We start from the raw sequence: 22,372 nt of genomic DNA, 5'->3' as shown, positions 1-22,372 counted from the left end.
TGTGCGCGGAACTGATCTAACAAACACCACAGGGATGCAATTGGAAAGAGTTGATGAAGGGAGATTACACTGCACCCACTCCCTGCATCCACTTTGCGGTATGTTCTTCACCCAAATGCTTTCAGAGTAAAGTTCACACTGCTGACTGGCTGCATGTTCAGCAAGAGTCCCACAGCAGCAGCATCTACAGTGATCTGAACGTTTAAAAAGCAGCCTGCCCTCTGAGAAGGACGCTGCACTTGTGCAACTGGTTCATCACCTTGGAGATACTTGGTCAGAAGCAAAATCCTAGTAACTGGAGTAAATGGAGGATACCAGGCTTTCTGGCATGGTCGTGGGATAGCGGTAAAAAGGAGGGAGGCCACATTTCCAGAGGGGTTCGGAGACAAAAGCTATCCCCTTGAGTGGGCCTGGTCAGTATAGGGCAGGCCTGACTGCTGCTGGGTCTCCAATGCACAGTATCTTGAAGAATAGAGTGGCTCATAACAACAGGAAGCAGCAGAGAGCCAGCAGGAATTAGGCCTGCTCTATACAGACCAGGCCCACTCGAAGGGAAAGCTTTTTTTCAGGGTGGGAGGATCAAACAAAGGGAAAATTTAATAACAAATGCAGTGTCAGGGCTTCAGAACACAGCAGTGATTGGATATAAGCGGAGTAGGTCAGGAAGTGACACTAAGAGGAGAGAGGTAATAGAGCATCACTATGGCGACACATAGGATAATTTGAAAATGTCAAAGCTATATCTGAACGTGAAAATATCCGTAACAAACTAGATAAATTAATAGTATAGACAAATGTATATATAGGTTTGATCAAACAACCACTACAGAGTTATGGTTGCAAATTGAACAGAGTCAGGAATTAAAATACCCCAGGATATACTCAGCTCTTACAAGAAGGTTAAAATCATACAACACCAGATTATCGTACAACAGGTTTATTTGGAAGCATTAGCTTTTACGGTGCCACTCCTTCTTCAGGTGGTTGTGAAGCAGGTCCATAAGAAACAAAATATATAACTGTCATGCAACTGGAATGATATACAGAACAAACCTAGACTGTTAAGTTTTTCATCTTTGAGAATGAGTTGCAGCATTCAATTTATTAATATGTAAATCCTAGAACTTCTTTGAAGTCACATTCTCAAAATAAATTAAGGTTTTATTAAAAACAGTGACATTTCAGCTCAGACAATGCATTAAAGGTGAGAGGTTAGAGGCTGTCTGTATCCCAATCTTGAGTCAGACTGGTTCTATTTCCAAAGTGGAATGTACAAAATATTACACGTATTGACTGCCTGCAGATTGAGCATTTTTTGAGCAAAATGGAATGTATCTGCAAACATAATTCTGCAAATACAAATTCATCCCGTACACTTGTGGGTGCGTGTGAGAGAGAGAGAGAGAGAGAGAGTGTGTATGCATGAGAGTGTGTGCATGTGAGAGTCAATCTGCAGATTTCCTTTCTGTAGAGGACTGTTGAGGCTGGGTCATTAAGTATATTCAAGGCTTAGATATGACTTTAATCAGTAAAGTAATCAGGAAAGGGGAGTTGACAGCTCTCAATCAGCCATGATCCTACTGAATGGCGGAGTAGACTTGATGGACCAAAAGGCCTCCTTCTGCTCTGATACCTTTTGATCTTATGAAAACTGAATCACTTATTTCATAGTAGGACAGCACCTAAAGAGTACGGTGCATCTGCAAATATTGTGTCAAAGGGTGTTTTGCATCGAGATCTGCTGTAAAATGGATGATGTGCATTGATACACCCAATGGATTTCCCATGAATTGAATCAATGAATTGGAAAAATCCTACAGGACATCGAATGGATGACTGATACAATGATCATCCGTTTACAGGGTGTTCCAATTTTAAAATGAACTTTGAGTCTCCAGTTAACACCAAGGGGTTATGTTTATTCAGTTTCACTCAATGTCATGTTAATCTGGTCATTCCAATTCCTTCTCATCTGAGTTCATCGATGACAGCAGTTCTGAGGGATCAGAAACCCGAAAGAATCATTTATAATGTGTAAACTGCAGTGCAGAATACATATTCTGCAAAGAATCAATTCCATTGTGCCTATCAAGTCAACATTCTCTAAAGGTCAAGCATGATGATTCCCGCCCAGATTCTCTTCCTCTCCTTCTCTATTAATCCACAAGAAACAGGAAGCTCCTCTCTCTAAAACGTTCAAGCTGCCCTGTAGAAACTAGTGGATCTCAGATGTATGCCAACTAAGCCCCCATTGTTAAACCAGCTGGTGTAGCTATTGGCTCTGCTCTGTCTTACAAGTGAGAACCTACAAACTATTGCAGAAGATTTTCAAAAATGCATTCCAAAAGAGAGTTGTATTAGACTCCAAACATTAACTTTCTTTGTCTCCACAGTTGCAGCCAGATCTTTGAGTTTCGCCAGCACTTTGTTTCTATTTCATATTTCCAGCATCCATAATGCTTTGCTTTTATTCAAAAGTACACAAGACATTTTTTATAACCTTACAATATTGTTGGTCCATCTCTATGGTACTGCTCATAGAGAACCAAGATTAGCTGCAATCTGCAACTGAAGTGGGTTGTCTGTATCTTGACAGAGACATAACTCAGCTCTTACTTCAAATTCGTACATGGTTACGTTATCATTCTCTTTGCATTATATATCCATACGTCCACATTTTTCACATAATGCTCACTTCAAAGCCGCAGAAGTAAAGAAATAGAACACTGAAAGCTTTGTGAGAACATTTTAACTCTCCCTCCCACTCCACCGAGGACATGCAGGTCCTTGGACTCCTCCACCGGCAGAACATAACACGACGGCTGGAGGAGGAGCGCCTCATCTTCCGCCTGGGAACCCTCCAACCACAAGGTATGAATTCAGATTTCTCCAGTTTCCTCATTTCCCCTCCCCCCACCTTGTCTCAGTCAGTTCCCTCAACTCAGCACCGCCCTCCTAACCTGCAATCTTCTTCCTGACCTCTCCGCCCCCACCCCACTCCGGCCTATCACCCTCACCTTGACCTCCTTCCACCTATCACATCTCCATCGCCCCTCCCCCAAGTCCCTCCTCACTACCTTTTATCTTAGCCTGCCTGGCACACTCTCCTCATTCCTGATGAAGGGCTTATGCCCGAAACGTTGAATTTCCTGTTCCTTGGATGCTGCCTGACCTGCTGTGCTTTAACCAGCAACACATTTTCAGCTGTGATCTCCAGCATCTGCAGACCTCATTTTTTACCCTTTGTGTTCATATAGTCTCTTTCACACACAATGTCCCAAGGTGCTTTACAGTCAGAGTCATAGAGATGTACAGCATAGAAACAGACCTTTCGGTCCAACTCGTCAATGCTGACCAGATATACTAACCTAATCTACTCCCATTTGTCAGCATTTGGCCCATATCCCTCCAAACCCTTCATATTCATATACCCGTAAAGATGCCTTTTAAATGTTGCAATTGTACCAGCCTCCACCTCTTCCTCTGGCAGCTCATTCCATTCATGCACACGCGCTGTACGAAAAACTTGCCCCTTAGGTGCCTTTTATTTCATTCCCCTCACCCTAATCCTATGTCCACTAGTTCTGGATTCCCCCACCCCATGAAGAAACTTTGTCTATTTACCCCATCCATGCCCCTCATGATTTTATAAACCTCGATAAGGTCAGCCCTCAGCCTCCAATGTTCCAGGGAAAACAAACCCAGCCTATTCGTCCACTCCCTGTAGCTCAAATCCTCCAACCCTGGAAACATCCTTTTAAACCTTTTCTGAACCCTTTCAAGTTTCACAACATCCTTCCATAGGAAGGAGACCAGAATTGCACACAATATTCCGAAAGTTGCCTAACCAATGTCCTGTACATCCGCAACGTGACGTCCAACTTCTATCGTCAATGCTCTGACCAATAAAGCATACCAAATGCCTTCTTCATTAGCCCATCTACTTGCAATTGTACTTTCAAGAACCTATGAACCTGCACTCCAAGGTCTTTTTGTTCAGCAACACTCACTACGGCCTCACCATTAAGTGCTCTAATTTGCTTTTCCAAAATGCAGCACCTCGCATTTATCTAATTTAAATTCCATCTGCCACTCCTCAGCCCACTGGCCCATCTGATCAAGATCCTGTTGTACTGAGGTAACCTTCTTCATTGTCCACTACACCTCCAATTTTGGCATCATCTACAAACTTACTAACTGTACCTCTTATGCTCACCTCCAAATCATTTATATAAATGACGAAAAGAAGTGGACCTAGCACCGATCCTTGTGGCACTCCACTGGTCAAAGTCCGCCAGTCTGAAAAACAACACTCCACGACCACCCTCTGTCTTCTACCTTTGAGCTATTTCTGTATTCTTTTCGAATGCCTTACTGAAGTCCAAATAGATCACATCCACCACTCTGCCCTCATCAATCCTCTTTGTTAAAAAGAGCTTTGACAAAGGGTCAGTTAGACTCTAAACATCAACCCTTTTCTCTCCTTACAGATGCTGCCAGACCCGCTGGAGATTTTCCAGCATTTTCTCTTTTGGTTTCAGAATCCTCTTTGTTACTTCTTCAAAAAAACTCAGTCAAGTTGGTGAGACATGACTTCCCATGCACAAAGCAATGCTGACTATTCCTAATCAGTCCTTGCCTTTCCAAATATATGTAAATCCTGTCCCTCAAGATTCCCTCCAACAACTTGCCCACTACCGAGGTCAGGCTCACTGGTCTATAGTTCCCTGGCTTGTCTTTACCACCCTTCTTAAACGGTGGCATCACATTAGCCAACATCCAGTCTTCCAGCACCTCACCTGTGACTATCGATGAGACAAATATCTCAGCAATGGGCCCAGCAATCACTTCTCTAGCTTCCCCCAGAGTTCTAGGGCACACCTGATCAGGTCCTGGGGATTTATCCACTTACATGTATTTCAAGACATCCCGCACCTCCTTCTCTGCAATATGGACAATTTTCAAGATGTCACCATCTATTTCCCCACATTATATATCTCCCATGTCCTTCTCCCCAGGAAACACTGATGCAAAATACTCGTTTGGTATCACCCCCATCTCCTGCAGCTCCACAAAAAGGCTGCCTTGCTGACCTTTGAGGGGCCCTATTTTCTCCCAAGTTACCCTCTTGTCATTAAAGTATTTGTTAAAATCCTTTGGATTCTCCTTAACCCTATTTGCCAAAGCTATCTCATGTCCCCTCTTTGCCCTCCTGATTTCCTTCTTAAGTATACTCTGACTGCCTTTATACTCTAAGGATTCTCTCAATCTATTCCTGTCTATACCTGACATATGCTTCCTTCTTTTTCTTAACCAAAACCCCAATTTCTCGGGTCATTGAGCATTCCCTACACCTACCAGCCATTCCTTTCACCCTAACAGAACGTTCTCTGGACTCTCCTAATCTCATTTTTAAAGGGTTCCCATTCTCTAGCCATCCCTTTACCTGCGAACATCTGCCCCCAATCTGCTTTTGAAAGTTCTTGCCTAATACAGTCAAAATTAGCCTTCCTCCAATTTAGAACTTCAACTTTTAGATCTGGTCTATCCTTTTCCATCACTATTTTAAAACTCGTTAGCCCCAAAGTGCTCCCCCACTGACACCTCAGTCACCTGCCCTGCCTTATTTCCCAAGAATCGGTCATGTTTTGCACCTTCTCTAGTCAGTACATCCACATACTGAATCAGAAAATTTTCTTGTACACACTTAATAAATCCCTCTCCATCCAAACCCTTAACCCTCTATGTTTGGAAAGTTAAAATCCCCTGCCATAGCCACCCTATCATTCTTAAAGATAACTGAGATCTCCTTACAAATTTGTTTCTCAATTTCTCGCTGACTATTAGGGGTGTCTACAATACAATCTCAATAAAGGTGATCATCCCTTTCTTATTTCTCAGTTCCACCCAAATGCTTCGCTGGATGTATTCCGAGGAATATCCTCCCTATGTTCACCTGTAATGCTATCTCTTATCAAAAACGTCACTCCCCCTCCTCTCATGCTTCCCTTTGTCTTTCCTCTTACTTTGTATCCTGGAACATGAAGCTGCCAGTCCTGTCAATCCCTGAGCCACGTTTCTGTCATTGCTATGATATCCCAGTCCCGTGTTCCTAACCATGCCCCGAGTTTATCTGCCTTCCCTGTTCGACCTCACCCATTAAAGTAAACTGACTGTTTGACTTGCTCCTTTTCCCAACTGTATCAGTCTCAGATTGATCTCTTTCCTCACCATTTCGCTGGGTGCCACATTCCCCCACCTTAAATCCTCCTTGAGCAGTTCTAGCAAATTTCCTTGCCAGTATATTAGCCCCCTTCCAATTCAGGTGCAATCCGTCCTTCTTGTACAGGTATCTTCTGCCCAGAAGAGATTCCAAAGATCTAAAAATGCGAACCCTGCTCCCATGCACCAGCTCCTCAGCCATGCATTCATCTGCTCTATCCTCCTATTCCTACCCTCACTAGCTCTTAGCACTGGGTGTAATCCAGATATTACTACCCATGAGGACAACCTATTTAAATTCCTGCCCAGCTTTCTTTATTCTCCCTTCAGAATCTCATCCTTTTCCCTTCCTATGTCATTGGTTCCAATGTGTACAATGGCCTCCTGCTGGTCCCTCTCCCCTTTGAGAACATTCTGTACCCTCTGAGGCATCCTTGTCCTTCAAACTCTTTTCGCTATTGTAACGCAGAAACAACAGTCACACAGAGCAAACACCCCCAACCAACAGTTGAAAAAAGGATGGTTTGGCCATGACCTACAAAATAACATTGTTTTAGAGATTGATATTAGTCAGGCCACTGGCAGAGGTAACCTTTTGTTTGAGATTGTTATGGGATCTTATAGCCATCCAAAAAAGGTAAAAGGTTGCCCCTTAGGTCTTTTTTATACCTTTTCCCTCTCACCCTAAACCTGTGCCCTCTAGTTCTGGACTCCCCCACCCCAGGGAAAATACTTTGCCTATTTATCCTAACCATGCCCCTCAATTTTGTAAACCTCTATAAACCTCAGCTTCCGACGCTCCAGGGAAAACAGCCCAACCTGCCCCGTAGCTCAAATCCTCCAACCCTGGCAACATCCTTGTAAATCTTTTCTGAACCCTTTCAAGTTTCACAACATCTTTCTGATAGGAAGGAGACCAGAATTGCATGCAATATTCCAACAGTGGCCGAACCAATGTCCTGTACAGTGCAACATGACCTCCCAACTCCTGTACTCAATCCTCTGACCAATAAAGGAGGAGAAAGTGAGGTCTGCAGATGCTGGAGATCAGAGCTGAAAATCTATTGCTGGAAAAGTGCAGCAGGTCAGGCAGCATCCAAGGAACAGGAAACTCGACGTTTCGGGCATAAGCCCTTCATCAGGAATGAGGAAAGTGTGTCCAGCAGGCTGAGATAAAAGGAAGGGAGGTGGGACTTGGGGGAGGGGCGATGGAGATGTGATAGGTGGAAGGAGGTCAAAGTGAGGGTGATAGGCCGAAGTGGGGTGGGGGCGGAGAGGTCAGGAAGAAGATTGCAGGTTAGGAAGGCGGTGCTGAGTTCAAGGGATTCGACTGAGACAAGGTGGACGTTTCAGAGAACACCCGGACCAACCAACCCAACCACCCCGTGGCTCAACACTTCAACTCCCCCTCCCACTCCACCAAGGACATGCAGGTCCTTGGACTCCTCCATCGCCAGACCATAACAACATGACGGTTGGAGGAAGAGCACCTCATCTTCCGCCTGGGAACCCTCCAACCACAAGGGATGAACTCAGATTTCTCCAGTTTCCTCATTTCTCCTCCCCCTACCTTGTCTCAGTCAAATCCCTCAAACTCAGCACCGCCTTCCTAACCTGCAATCTTCTTCCTGACCTCTCCGCCCCCACCCCACTCTGGCCTATCACCCTCATCTTGACCTCCGTCCACCGATCACATCTCCATCACCCCTCCCCCAACTCCCTCCTCCCTACCTATTATCTTAGCCTGCTGGACACACTTTCCTCATTCCTGATGAAGGGCTTATGCCCGAAACGTCGAGTTTCCTGTTCCTTGGATGCTGCCTGACCTGCTGCACTTTTCCAGCAACACATTTTCAACTCTGACCAATAAAGGAAAGCATACCAAATGCTTTCTTCACTATCCTATCTACCTTCGACTCCACTTTCAAGGAGCTAAGAACCTGCACTCCAAGCTGCCAGAGGAAGTGGTGGAGGCTGGTATAATTGCAACATTTTAGAGGCATTTGGATGGGTATATGAATAGGAAGGGTTTGGAGGGATATGGGCCGGGTGCTGGCCAGTGAGACTATATTGGGTTGGGATATCTGGTCGGCATGGATGGGTTGGACTGAAGGGTCTGTTTCCATGCTGTACATCTCTATGACTCTATACCAAAGTTTAATCACATGTACTAAACAAGTTCAAGAACAGCTTCTTCCCCACTGTCATTAGGCTTCTGGATTGACCTCTCAAACGTCATGCTGATCTTGCTTTTTGTATACACCTCTGCAGCCGCAACATTGTATTCCTTGCCCTATTTCATCACACCATGAACTTTGTGTGCTATGATCTGCACTGCACACAAATCAAAACTTTCACTGTACTAAGGTACACATCACATAAATCAAATCAAAAGAAGCCTTAGTGCCACACATCAGAAATACAGCTCCCTTTGACAAACATGAAACAACTACAGCAATTCAGCTCATCCATTTGAGAGACTACTTTATAGCCAATTTCTGTGGAGATTATTTGTGACAAGAAAATCAATTTCTTCCCAAAGCTCCTGCAAATTCTTGCAACATGATCATGCTGTCAAAGGTGCACTGCCAGCTGGCGTAAGTTAGCCTTGTAACATTCACATTAACTTTTGGTGGATGATCTGATGCTAATCTTTTGAGGAAGTGATAAACAAAAACAGCAATAGATTTCTGATGGCAGGTATTCCACATATCTCTGATCTAGGTGATGCACATTGTAAAGGTCTGAAAGGGTGATTACTAAAGGGTGCTTTAAGCATCACCATGATGATTTCATATTGATTGATTAAATCAACTTATTGATGTCACATGTATTGAGATACAGGGAAAAGTGAGTTTGGAGAAGATTTCCTTCACCCAGAGACCCACTGAAGATGTTACCTAGTAAGATGACGAAACATCTGAAAGTGAACTTTCCAGCTCAGTGAGCAAACCTACATCCAGAACAGTGAAAAGTGTTGTCTCATGTTCTCTGCAGGCAAACAAATTGCATCAGCAGAATAGAACAGAGTGCAGAATACAGTGAGACTCAGGATTGAGGTTTAGAAGAGCAGAACAATTACAATTGAGGGGCAGCAATGTGGCACAGTGGTTAGCACTGCTGCCTCACTGCACCAGGGACCCAAGTTCAATTCCAGCCTTGGACGACTGTCCGTGTGGAGTTAGCACATTCTCCCCGTGTCTGTGCGAGTTTCCTCCAGGTGCTCCGGTTTCCTCCCACAGTCCAAAGATGCACAGGTCAGGTAAGTTGGCCATGCTAAATTGCCCATAGTGTTAGCTGCATTAGCCAGAGGGAAATGGGTCTGGGTCAGTTGCTCTTCGGACTTGTTGGGCCGAACGGCCTGTTTCCACACTGTAGGAAATCTAATCTAATCTAATCATATAAGAATAACTCACAAAATGTTGCCAATTTGTTGATATCGATTTGGTGTGCGAGCAGATTAGGATTACGAAGGAGTGGTGTTCGACCATCCAGCCTTCCACACACTCTCTGTAACAATGTCCACCCTATTAATGTAACAAGCATCTATTTGTTGACATGCAGTAAACTGCACCTTTTTTTTTTAAACAAAATGAGCTGCCTCTCATTAGATTACCAAATGGTTTTCCTCTACCACACCCTCGGCCATGTGGCCATTGTGGATCCTGGCCTGAAAAAGGATGATAACAGTAAACCACCCACAGGCCAGGGAGACATCCCATAGACCACGGTAATCAGCAGCATGGATACAACATAAACCTGCACCCAAGACAACATTTCTATCAATGTAACTTTACCAACGATTTCTCCATGTCTGAATTAGCATGTATCAACTTGTTAATCAAAGATACAAGGCTGACTGAAAATCATTTCACATTGCAGAGATGTCATTAATCCAACCCATTTTATTTCCCTTTTTCATTTTTGCTGAGAGACTTTTGTACAACGTACCCATTTCATTTTATTTATGCTGCAACCATGTGGAATACTTCTATTTGCAATACATTTCATCTTGTATTTTCTGAGGCATTTACTTCAAAGGTTAGGATAAATACATTGCTTGGCCTCTTGGGTTTTTTTAAAATGAATAATGACCACAGCCAAATGCTGAAGTACTTTCTTTGCGTGGAGTTGGTCAAACTAACCTGGCAGGCTATTTCAAAACAATTACTGCTCCAAAAGAATCAAATTTGGCTTTCTCCCATCCTAAGATAACATTCCTGTCATTACGGATCTCTTCACAACTTTCTTAGTTCCTGGTTTCTAAGTCATCAGCATTCTACAAAGCTCATTTTGTTAAAAAAAGGTGCAGTTTACTGCATGTCAACAAATAGATGCTTGTTATATTAATAGGGTGGACATTGTTACAGAGAGTGTGTGGAAGGCTGGATGGTCGAACACCACTCCTTCGCAATCCTAATCTGCTCACACACCAAATCGATATCAACAAATTGGCAACATTTTGTGAGTTGTCTATAGTAAATCTTATTCTTATATGATTAGATTTGATTAGATTCCCTACAGTGTGGAAACAAGCCGTTCGGCCCAAGAAGTCCATTATTAAAACTTATTCCAGAGATGTAGGCATCACTGACTAAGCTAAATGTTTCTCAGCTCTAGTTAAAAATGAGGTCTGCAGATGCTGGAGATCACAGCTGCAAATGTGTTGCTGGTCAAAGCACAGCAGGTTAGGCAGCATCTCAGGAATAGAGAATTCGACGTTTCGAGCATAAGCCCTTCATCAGGAATAAGAGAGAGAGAGCCAAGCCGGCTGAGATAAAAGGTAGGGAGGAGGGACTAGGGGGAGGGGCGATGGAGGTGGGATAGGTGGAAGGAGGTCAAGGTGAGGGTGATAGGCCGGAGTGGGGTGGGGGCGGAGAGGTCAGGAAGAGGATTGCAGGTTAGGAGGGCGGTGCTGAGTTGAGGGAACCGACTGAGACAAGGTGGGGGGAGGGGAAATGAGGAAGCTGGAGAAATCTGAATTCATACCTTGTGGTTGGAGGGTTCCCAGGCGGAAGATGAGGCGCTCCTCCTCCAGCCGTCGTGTAGTTGTGTTCTGCCGGTGGAGGAGTCCAAGGACCTGCATGTCCTCGGTGGAGTGGGAGGGGGAGTTAAAGTGTTGAGCCACGGGGTGATTGGGTTGGTTGGTTCGGGCGGCCCAGAGGTGTTCTCTGAAGCGTTCCGCAAGTAAGCGGCCTGTCTAACCAATATAGAGGAGGCCACATCGGGTGCAGCGGATGCAATAGATGATGTGTGTGGAGGTACAGGTGAACTTGTGGCGGATATGGAAGGATCCCTTGGGGCCTTGGAGGGAAGTGATATGGAAGGATCCCTTGGGGCCTCCCCTATCAGCGTTCCGCAAGGACCACTCCCTTCGTGACTCCCTTGTCAGATCCACACCCCCCACCAACCCAACCTCCACCCCCGGCACCTTCCCCTGCAACCGCAGGAAATGTAAAACTTGCGCCCACACCTCCACACTCACTTCCCTCCAAGGCCCCAAGGGATCCTTCCATATCCGCCACAAGTTCACCTGTACCTCCACACACATCATCTATTGCATCCGCTGCACCCGATGTGGCCTCCTCTATATTGGTGAGACAGGCCGCTTACTTGCGGAACGCTTCAGAGAACACCTCTGGGCCGCCCGAACCAACCAACCCAATCACCCCGTGGCTCAACACTTTAACTCCCCCTCCCACTCCACCGAGGACATGCAGGTCCTTGGACTCCTCCACCGGCAGAACACAACTACACGACGGCTGGAGGAGGAGCGCCTCATCTTCCGCCTGGGAACCCTCCAACCACAAGGTATGAATTCAGATTTCTCCAGCTTCCTCATTTCCCCTCCCCCCACCTTGTCTCAGTCGGTTCCCTCAACTCAGCACCGCCCTCCTAACCTGCAATCCTCTTCCTGACCTCTCCGCCCCCACCCCACTCCGGCCTATCACCCTCACCTTGACCTCCTTCCACCTATCCCACCTCCATCGCCCCTCCCCCTAGTCCCTCCTCCCTACCTTTTATCTCAGCCGGCTTGGCTCTCTCTCTCTTATTCCTGATGAAGGGCTTATGCTCGAAACGTCGAATTCTCTATTCCTGAGATGCTGCCTAACCTGCTGTGCTTTGACCAGCAACACATTTGCAGCTCAGCTCTAGTTACCCTTGAGAAGGTGGTGGTGAACATCCTTCCTGAACTGCTTTCGTACAGGCACACCCACAGTACTGTCAGGGAGTTTGAGGACTTTGAGCCAGCAACACTGAAGGCGATATATTTCCAATGTGATTGGCTCAGAGGGGAACTTGCGGGTCATGGCATTCCCATGTATCTGCTGCCTTGTCCTTCGAAATGGAAAGTGCTATCAGAGGAGACTTAATGGGTTGTTGCAGTGTAGCTTGTTGATGGCACACATTGCCTTACTGAGTGTTGGATATGGAGGGACTGAATATTTGTGGATGTGGTGCCAGTCAATGGGCTGTTTTGACCTGGATGGTATTAAGCTTCTCAAGCGTTGTGAGAGCTACAGTGAACCAGGCATGAAATTCTCAGTATTGCCTGCCTTTTACAGCAAAGGGCAAAAAGTGGATCTGAAATTTGGGGGTCACTGACTTCTTTTACGGAAACTGTTTGCCAAATCCATCCCAATGGTAGCAAATCATATAATGGGTGCGGTTCCCCCACATTCAACTGATTTCAGGGCAGCACAGTAGCTCAGTGGTTAGCACTGCTGCCTCACAGCACCAGGGTCTCAGGTTCAATTCCAGCCTTTGGTGACTTTCTCCCAGTGTCTACGTGGGTTTCGTCTAGGTGCCCCAGTGTCCTCCCACAGCCGAAAGATGTGCAGGTCATGTATATTGGTCATGCTAAATTGCCCATAGTGTTAGGTACATCAGTCAGTGGGAAATGGGTCTGGGTGGGTTACTCTTCAGAGGGTTAGTGTGGACTTGTTGGGCCAAAGGGCTGGTTTCCACACTGTAGGGAATCTAATCATATACCTCATGACAAGGACATTATCTGGTCTTTAAATTGTCCAGATATGTGGCATCTTTCTACTTATTCTTTTCTGGCTTGATCTTTTGCTGCGGTCTATAATCAGCCACCCTTTCCATCCTTTCAAACCAAAATTGGTTCTCCCTAATCGGGTCTGAAAAGCAGCACATGTAACCAAGCAGAACACTGCACTTTCAAAACACTGATCAAATTTTAAATGGATTTCAGAAATACTCACTAAGCTCTTCAATCTTGATAAAAACTTGATTTCCCTGCCACCCAGCTAGTTTTCAAGCGTAAATCAAAACGCGTCGTCTCAGTAAGCAGACAAGAAGATTTGCAATTGCTGTTAAAGCCAAGCCACAATGAGCTCATTTTCTTTTTTGCAATGTTGAATCAACATTGCTGTGTCAAAATTCATCTTATGTTGAGGATTTTATTTCTCAAGTAGTCTTGGTTTTCATGATCTGCGCCACGTAATTCCATGTGATTTAGCTGTTGTTTTTCTAATCATCTTCACATTATAATCACAGTTTCACTCTTACGAATGAGACTTAGTACCAGACAGTATTTATCACCCCGTAATCTCTGAACGCGTTGACTCCACACCGGGCTACAGTTTCACAGCCTTACTCGCTCTCCATTGCTTCCTCATTACTCTCGTCTTCCTGGCCACAGGTAATCACAGCCCAATCTCAGCCATGACCACCTCTGCAGGCGCACACTTCCATCAGTGTCCAGTATATGAACCACTGATCAGTGTGTGATGAATTGTTAATCCAGAATTAGCTAACTACATTTGATTAATAAATAGCATCAGCCACCATTGTTCTGCAATACAAACTTGTCACTGCAATTGTTTTTGAGAGTTTGTCAGTAAAGTTGCAACATGAAACACAGATTATGACAATGTGATAGCTGAGAGTATTTTTTAGTCTACAGTTGCTGAATAGCAGTAGATGTTTGTTAACTATGTATACACAGGTGAAGCACATGTCCCTCTACTGAGAGAGCCAGGAAGTCCACTTCCAGTTTAGCCCCTTACCCCTCTCCCTCACCTTTGATGATCTCCATTACCCTTCACGGACTCTGCACCTAAGTTAATCTATTGCAAATATGGTGATTTACTGGTTAGTTAATAGATGAAAAAAAAGACATGGGATTCAGTGATGGAGCAAGAAATGCAAATTGAGCTGTATGTAAAAGTCCATGTGAATATAAAATATGAACCAGAAGTTCAAGGGTCATGTGAGACAGTGGTAGTTTTCCCACCTCTGAGAAAGGAGACCTGGGATCAATCCCTATCTGCTCCACAGGTGTGAGATATCATCTCTGAATACAGGTAGTTCTCCTATAACATCATAGTTGTGTCCCAGAAAAACCTCATTGAATAGAAAATCACTTAATAGAAATAATGGGGCCTACAGGAAAAGTGGGGTTAGGTACAGACGAGTAAAATGTATCACTCGGGAACGCTCAACAATCACCCAAAAGCCTGAGACAAAGTATAGCAAAGCCTGAATGAAGGTTCAAATCATGTTTATGAATGAAACAAACGTAAATTTAACACATTACAAAAACAATTGCTGGTGCAGGGGCAGAGGGTCATCATCACCACCTTCAGGTGCAGTTGTGGCTGATTGTGTGACGTGCAGGTACAAGAACAAATTAGAAAGGCAAATGGTATGTATAAGAGTAATGCAATCAGACAGAAATTAAGGGAGAAAGTGAGGACTGCAGATGCTGGAGATCAGAGCTGAAAAGGTGTTGCTGGAAAAGCGCAGGTCAGGCAGCATCCAAGGAGCAGGCGAATCGACGTTTCGGGCATGAGCCCTTCATCCATTCCTGAAGTGGGCAGCTCGGTGGCACAGTGGTTAAAACTGCTGCCTCACAGCGCCAGAGATCCGGGTTCAATTCCCGACTCAGGTGACTGACTGTGGGGAGTTTGCACATTCTCCCCGTGTCTGCGCGGGTTTCCTCCGGGTGCTCCAGTTTCCTCCCACAGTCCAAAGATGTGCAGGTTAGGTGAATTGGCCACGCTAAATTGCCCGTAGTGTTAGGTGTAGGGGTATGGGTGGGTTGCGCTTCGGCGGGTCGGTGTGGACTTGTTGGGCCAAAGGGTCTGTTTCCACACTAAGTAATCTAATGTAATCTAATTGTCAGCTTATACAGGAATTATGCAAGAATATTCTTGCCTCAGAGGGAAAGCAAGCAACATTAGTTTAATTTTTGAGATGAAACTGCTCAACGTATAGGCCTGTACCTCTCTCACGCTCTGACGGTAGCTAATATTGGCACATGCACAGAACAAAGCATGCAAAACAATCCCCATGGAATCGCGCAATTGCGAAGAGGTAAGTGTTCTCGAAAAATACTGTTCCCTAATTCTTCAGCAATGTTATAGCCAAACACTTAAGAGAACTGCCTGTATATTGATTAGAATTTTATAAATAAATAGTTACATATATAACGACATAAAACTGCATGGCAGAAACCCAAACTATTTTGAAAATTCACTAAAAGACAAGCCAGGAGGTCAAGAGTTCTTGCAGTGCAATGGTAGTGTCCCTACCACTGAGATAGGAAGCCCAGGTTCAAGTCCCATCTGCATCTGTGGTGCGTAATACCATCTCTGAACAGGTTGATTAGAAAATACCCTGAGCAAGGGGATCGGGTCTCTTTTGGTGCAGTGGTAGTATCCCTACCTCCAGACCAAGAGTCCTGGGGTCAAATCCCACCTGCTCCATATAGAGGTAGCATGACAGATCTGAACAGGTTAATTAAAATTTCTAAACCCAGACATTGAGGCACTTGTGGTGCATTAGTAGTATCCCTACCTCTGAGACAGTAATACCATCTCTATCCAGGTTGATGAGAAAATATTGTGACCACAGAGCTGACCCAGGGTAACTCAGCAATGTGTATTGGATAACAATACACCAGGCAAAGATAACTTAACAAATCCGAGCCCATTTTGCTTTCCTTAGAGATAAAGGTCAATTACAGTCCCTCAACTGTGCAGTCCATTTAGATTTCCATAATGAAAACGCTGATCAATTTCTAAGTTGAAATGTTACGAATCTACATCAGCAAACCTGTTGAGCTGAACAAAACACAGCTGGAATAATAAGCTATTGTGAACATAGAACAGTACAGCACAGTAAGGGGACCTTCAGCCCATGATATTGTGCAGAGCATGATGCCAATTTAAACTGATCCCTTTTGCCTGCCCTTGGTCCATATCCCTCCATTCCTTGCATATTCATGTGTTTATCTAAAGGTTTCTTAAATGCCCCCATTGTATCTGTCTCCACCATCACCCCAGCAGTGTGTTCCAGACTCCTACCACACTGTGTAAACACTTGCTCCCTCTGTCTCCTTTGAACTTTCCCCCCCACCTCTCACCTGAAGTGTATGCCCCTAAGTATTAGACATTTCAACTCTGGGAAAACGATTCTGACAGTCAACCCTAACTACGCATCTCATAATTTTACAGACTTCAATCAAGTCTCCCTCAACCTCTGTTGCTCCAGAGAAAACGACGTGAGTATTTCTAGCCTCTTCTTATAGCTCATACTCTCTAATCCAGGCAGCATTCTGGTAAACTTTTTCTACACCTCCACATCCTTCCTCTAATGTGGCAACCAGAATTGAACACAATACTCGAAGTGTGGCCTAAACCAAAGTCTTATGAAGCTGCCAAGTGACATCCTGAATCTTGTACTCCATTCTCTGACCAATAAAGGGAAGCATGCGTACACTTCTTTCCCGTCCTACCTACTTGCGTGGCCATCGAACTTCAAGAATATTGTGGTGAGCTGTGCGTCAAATGCAGTGTGGGTTTACCAGAGTGGACTTCGAGGGCTGAAAGAAAGATTACACAATCTAGTTGTATTTGATGGAAGTTAGAAAAGATATTATGATCAAAGTTTCATGATAATAATAAATTCAAAAGAGGGGAGAGAGAAATTATTTCCACTGATTGGCATTCAAAGTGAGTGTGCATTCCAAAAACGAGAACCAGGCCTACCAGGGACCAAATTATGAAACACTGGCACACACAAAGAGAAGTCTGACACACTCCTCTGTTAATGGCAACTGACAATACATCAGTTGATGACAAGCAGCACGGTGGCTCAGTGCTGCCTCACAGCCCAAGGGACCCAGGTTTGATTCCAGCCTTGGGTGACTGTGGAGTTTGCACATTCTTCCCGTGTCTGTGTGGGTTTCCTGTGTGTGCTATGAAAGAACTGTCAGGATGGTAACACAGCTCTGCATTTCTGAGGGAGCTCCAAGTGAAATCACCTCTCAGAAATGCGGAGCTCCTTTTGTTTAAAAAAAAAGTAGCAGAATGGCACTCTACATGAGACTGCAACACCTCAGAAAATCTGACCCAATTTGATGTTAAGTGGCTTTCTAACTATCAGCTTGCAGCTTGTGAAAGCAACTCATTTCTAAACAAGTGAAATGTTCCAGCTCATCGAAAAAGTAAGAGGATTTTATTTTTTCCCACTGTCATCTCTCTTCAGAACCAATGAATTGGTTCCAATGCAAGCCTGTCACTTTTACATTGCCCCTCAGAGCACCATCTTCACTCCTCAGCTCTCCAGTAAATTAGAATGCAACATTTTTACAATGACAAGAGAACTTAACCATGTGAAAGATTAGGATTTGGCAAAAACAAAATCTTACAGCAGCGAAGTACCACAACAAATCTTTCACTCAGCATCTGACAATAGCCAAATACTGAACAATGAATGTGTCGTCTTGGTCCAATGGTGGAGAATGGCTGTGCAGAGGGAAGGCAATAGACGATAACAAGACAGATCCACCAATGATTTAATGCTTTCCTCACGTCCACACGGCTGTGGTATTTTGAGTCCAAAGTGTCCGTAGAACAGATCTAGTAAAATCCGTGCAGACGGTAAAAGTTTGCAGGAATAAGTACAAAGTCAACTCATAGGATCTTGATGGTTTGGAGGATAACAGTACTGATCTCATAACAGTAGGTGAGACATTAGCATTTCACTGCACATTGTGCTATTGAGTAAAATTCACTTGGGGCAATGATAATTTCAAACATTACAGTGAGGATCAATCCTTACCAATAGAACCAACCTACTATAAACCACTACAGGAGAACTGACTAGGTGGGGTGATAGTATAAGTCTCTTCTTCTGGTTTCTATCATACTCCAGCAGAAAGGTATATTAGTAAATAACAAATAAATATATTTCCTTAATAATAAAGAAGGAAAGATTACAAACTATGACAGGAATAGTAGACATGGGACAGTAGAAGTGACATAAATAGAGTAGGTTAACGTCAGTGCGTATGTTCCATAGTGACCTCATCGCCCTATACTTGGCCTCCTATTCACATAACCTCAGTAGACAATAGACAATAGGTGCAGGAGTAGGCCATTCTGCCTTTCGAGCCTGCACCACCATTCAATATGATCATGGCTGATCATTCCTAATCAGTATCCGCTTCCTGTCTTATCTCCATAACCCTTGATTCCACTATCTTTGAGAGCTCTATCCAACTCTTTCTTAAATGAATCCAGAGACTGGGCCTCCACTGCCGTCTGGGGCAGAGCATTCCACACAGCCAGCACTCTCTGGGTGAAGAAGTTTTTCCTCATCTCTGTCCTAAATGGTCTACCCCGTATTTTTAAGCTGTGTCCTCTGGTTCGGCACTCACCCATCATCAGAAACATGTTTCCTGCTGCCAGAGTGTCCAATCCTTTCATAATCTTATATGTCTCAATCATAATCTCAACCTCCTATTCCTTTCTCTGTCAGGTACTTATCCACTTCTTTCTACGTGCAATGACGCAATTTGCTTCAACTCTTCCATTTTCCCTTCAAGAAGAGTCCAATTGGACTCAAAACATTAACTTTGTTTCTCTGTCCACAGATGTTGGCACATGATGCTGAGTTTTTCTAGAAGCTTCTGTTTTCATTTGGAACCCTGAACATCCATTGTTTCTACCTCGACAAAATTACCCTGAAGTAAATGAATCACCATCAATAATTTTTTTAAAAGCCATAGACTTGGCAGTCCTTAAGCAGATAAACATTCATCCATCCGTGCAGTTACGTCGTAAATTCTAAACGATTCTGAGCTTTGGCCAGCACTGGAGGATCCAAAAATCCAATTCACCCATTGATTGTTAGAAGCAAAAATTGACATTAGTCAAGGCTGAACGCATACAATTTGTAATGGAAATTCCTCACACATTGCCCAGTTGAGACTACTTTGCTCAGATCCTGATGTAGTTTTTAATATTCTTGAGTGTAGAGAAAATGGGCAAGGCAGTAATTTTTGCCCATTCGGTACGGTGGCTCAGTGCTGCCTCACAGCGTCAGGGACCCGGGTTCAATTCCACCCTCGGGCGACTGTGTGGAGTTTGCACTTTCTCCCAGTGTCTGCGTGGGTTTCGTCCAGGTGCTCCAGCTTCCTCCTACAGTCCAAAGATGTGGAGGCAAGATGGATTAGCCATGGGAAATGTAGGGTTACATAATAGGGTAGGGGGTTGGGTCTGGGTGGGATGCTTTTCAGAGGATCAGTGTGGATGTGATGGGCTTCCACACTGTAGGGATTCGATGATTGTTAGAGTGAACATTATATTGAGTGGTCATTTCAAACTAAACCACCTAATGGGAAACTAAATTTGACCAGCATGCGTACTGTGTTTCTCTAGCCTGTCTGATTCTGCTCACTGTCGTCTGAGATGGGAGTCATGCGTAGATTGCGATACTGTTGGGAGAACATAAGTCGATAGAGTGTCAGAAACAGGAGCAGGAATAATCAGGAGCAACCTGCCTGATCTACTTGGCAATTTGATTCTTGAACTTCAATCTCTCTTTCCCATCCACTCCTCATCCTCCTTGATTCCCAGAGAGATAAGAAAACTGTCTAAATCTTAAATATTAAATAATGGAGCATCTACAATCCTCTGGAGTAAAGAACTCCAACGATTCATAATGTTGAGTGATGAAAACAAAACTTCTCCATCTCATTCTGAAATGATTGGCAATTATCGGGCAGGTAGTAATGTTACAGTAATTTCACTAGGCTAGTAATCAGGCTAATGTTCGAGGGCTAAAGTTCAAATCCCACAATGGCAGACAGTGAAATTTAAATTAATTTGAAAGAAAACTACAGGAAGCAGCAACTCAAACAGAAAACCATATAACTACTGTCAACTGTCATTAAAACCCAGCTGGTTCATAAATATCTTTTAGGGAAGGAAATCTGTCAACCTTACCTGGTCTGGCCTACAAGGGTCTCCAGACCATGTGGTGACCCTTAACTGCCCTTCAGCTGGCCTCGCCTCACACCCCTTGAATGAATGTTTTAAAACCCCTGAAATTGTGCCTCCTTGTGTTAGATTTCCAAGCCAAAGAAAACAATAACTCAGTATCTACCTTGTCAAGCCCCTCTGTAATCTGGAATGTTCTAAAGAGGTCACCTCTCACTCTTCGAAATCCGAGGTAAGCCTAACTTGTTCAACCTTCCCTGGGACAACACTCTCATCTGCGGGATCAACATATTGACTCTTCACTTTGCCTCTAATGACAGAATAATCTTAAGCAGTCTCACCAAAGCCCCATACAACTGAGGCATGAACTCTATTTTTATCTCCTTGTAATGAAGGCCAAAACTGATTTTGCTCTGTTTTCCTAATTGTATGCCACTGTGTTCCTCAACAAGTATACCCAAGTCTCTCTGAACATTAATGATTCCAAATTCCATCATTTTAAAAAAAAAGTTCTACTTTTCTGTTTTTAATGACTTGACATTTCCCATTATTGTATTTGATCTTTCACTTTGTTATCCACTCACTTAACCGGTCCAATTTCAGCTTTTGTGACAACAGTACAGCTTACAAATTCTACCTGGCTTTGTATCAGCAGTAAATATTGATACATTACTCTCTAAGTTATTAAAATAGATTATAAACGACCAAGGCAGCAGCATTGGTCCTTCCTGCATCTCAGCAGTCACATCTGCCAAACTGAAAATAAACCATTTTTCTCGACTTGCTGTTTCCTGTCTGTTAGTGGTTATTTATCCATACTAATACATCACAGCTTCCTCGATGAAACCTCATTTTGCACACTTGCCTTGTGTGTCTGACACCCCTCTTGAAATCCAAGTATGCAACACCTACACTATTAGAAATATCCAGTACTTTTCCCTCTCCTTTTGTTAATTAATTTTCTCACACTTAATAACTCATAGGTTACCCCCATTTCTCCTTGGCAACTGACTTCTGTCAAGACAAACAAAAATGTATTACTACTTTCTCACATCCCCATAATAATTGCATCTGACACCCATCGGATCATAGAACCCTTACAATGTGGGAGCAGCCCATCAAGTCCACACCAACCCTACGACGAGCATCCCACCTAGACCCATTCCCCCCTACCCTGCATTTTCCATGGCATATCTTTGGACTGTCGGAGGAAACCAAAGCACCAGAGTAAACCCATACAGATAGCTGTCAGAGGGTGGAATCAAACCCAGGTCCACAGCACTATGAGGCAGCAGTGCTAACCACTGAGTCACTGTACGACCATGAACGAATTGGATTGTGAAGCAGATTTGAAAAGCCTACTTCTGCTGCTGTTTCACATATTTACATATTTTTGTTGGAACAAATGTCACCATCTGCCATGGCAGGATTTGAACCCAGGTCCCCAGAACATTACCTGGGTCTCTGGAACAAGCCAGTGATAATACCACCAGATTATCACCTCCCCTTGAGTGGAAACACATCTTCATGTCTACTTTATCAAACTCTTTCATAAGCTGAAAGACTTTGAATTAAGTCACTTGTCAGCCTTCTCTTCAAGAGAAAGTTGTTCAGACTTTCCCATTAGTTACAACCACTCATACCATCCTTGAAAACTGAAGGAAATACAAGTTGCTAGGTTAGAGTTAAAAAGCATCAAAAGTAGGAAAACAAAGGGAAAGAAAGGCAAAAGAACTGATGTGATACTGGAAGGTGAAGAGAAGTGGCCATGGTTCCAGAGAAAGAAGATGGGCAGAAGGCTGGTGGTGGTATCACCAAAAAGTCACCATGTCCAAGACGAGGAGCTACGTTGAGGAGGAGTGCCCTCCATGGTAACCTCAACCAAGTGTGGGAAC

General features: G+C 44.1%; 1 protein-coding gene across 2 annotated transcripts in view; it reads right to left on the bottom strand.

Annotated features, from left to right (window-relative positions):
• The window catches only part of LOC132830037 (ephrin type-A receptor 7-like), a 604,896-nt gene that overhangs the window by 499,115 nt on the left and 83,409 nt on the right, over nucleotides 1–22,372 (bottom strand). The gene's annotated exons all lie outside the window — the stretch shown is intronic.

Source organism: Hemiscyllium ocellatum, chromosome 30 (genome assembly GCF_020745735.1).
Source record: "Hemiscyllium ocellatum isolate sHemOce1 chromosome 30, sHemOce1.pat.X.cur, whole genome shotgun sequence".
NCBI lineage: Eukaryota > Metazoa > Chordata > Chondrichthyes > Orectolobiformes > Hemiscylliidae > Hemiscyllium > Hemiscyllium ocellatum.
This window is presented reverse-complemented; position numbering and strand designations above follow the sequence as displayed.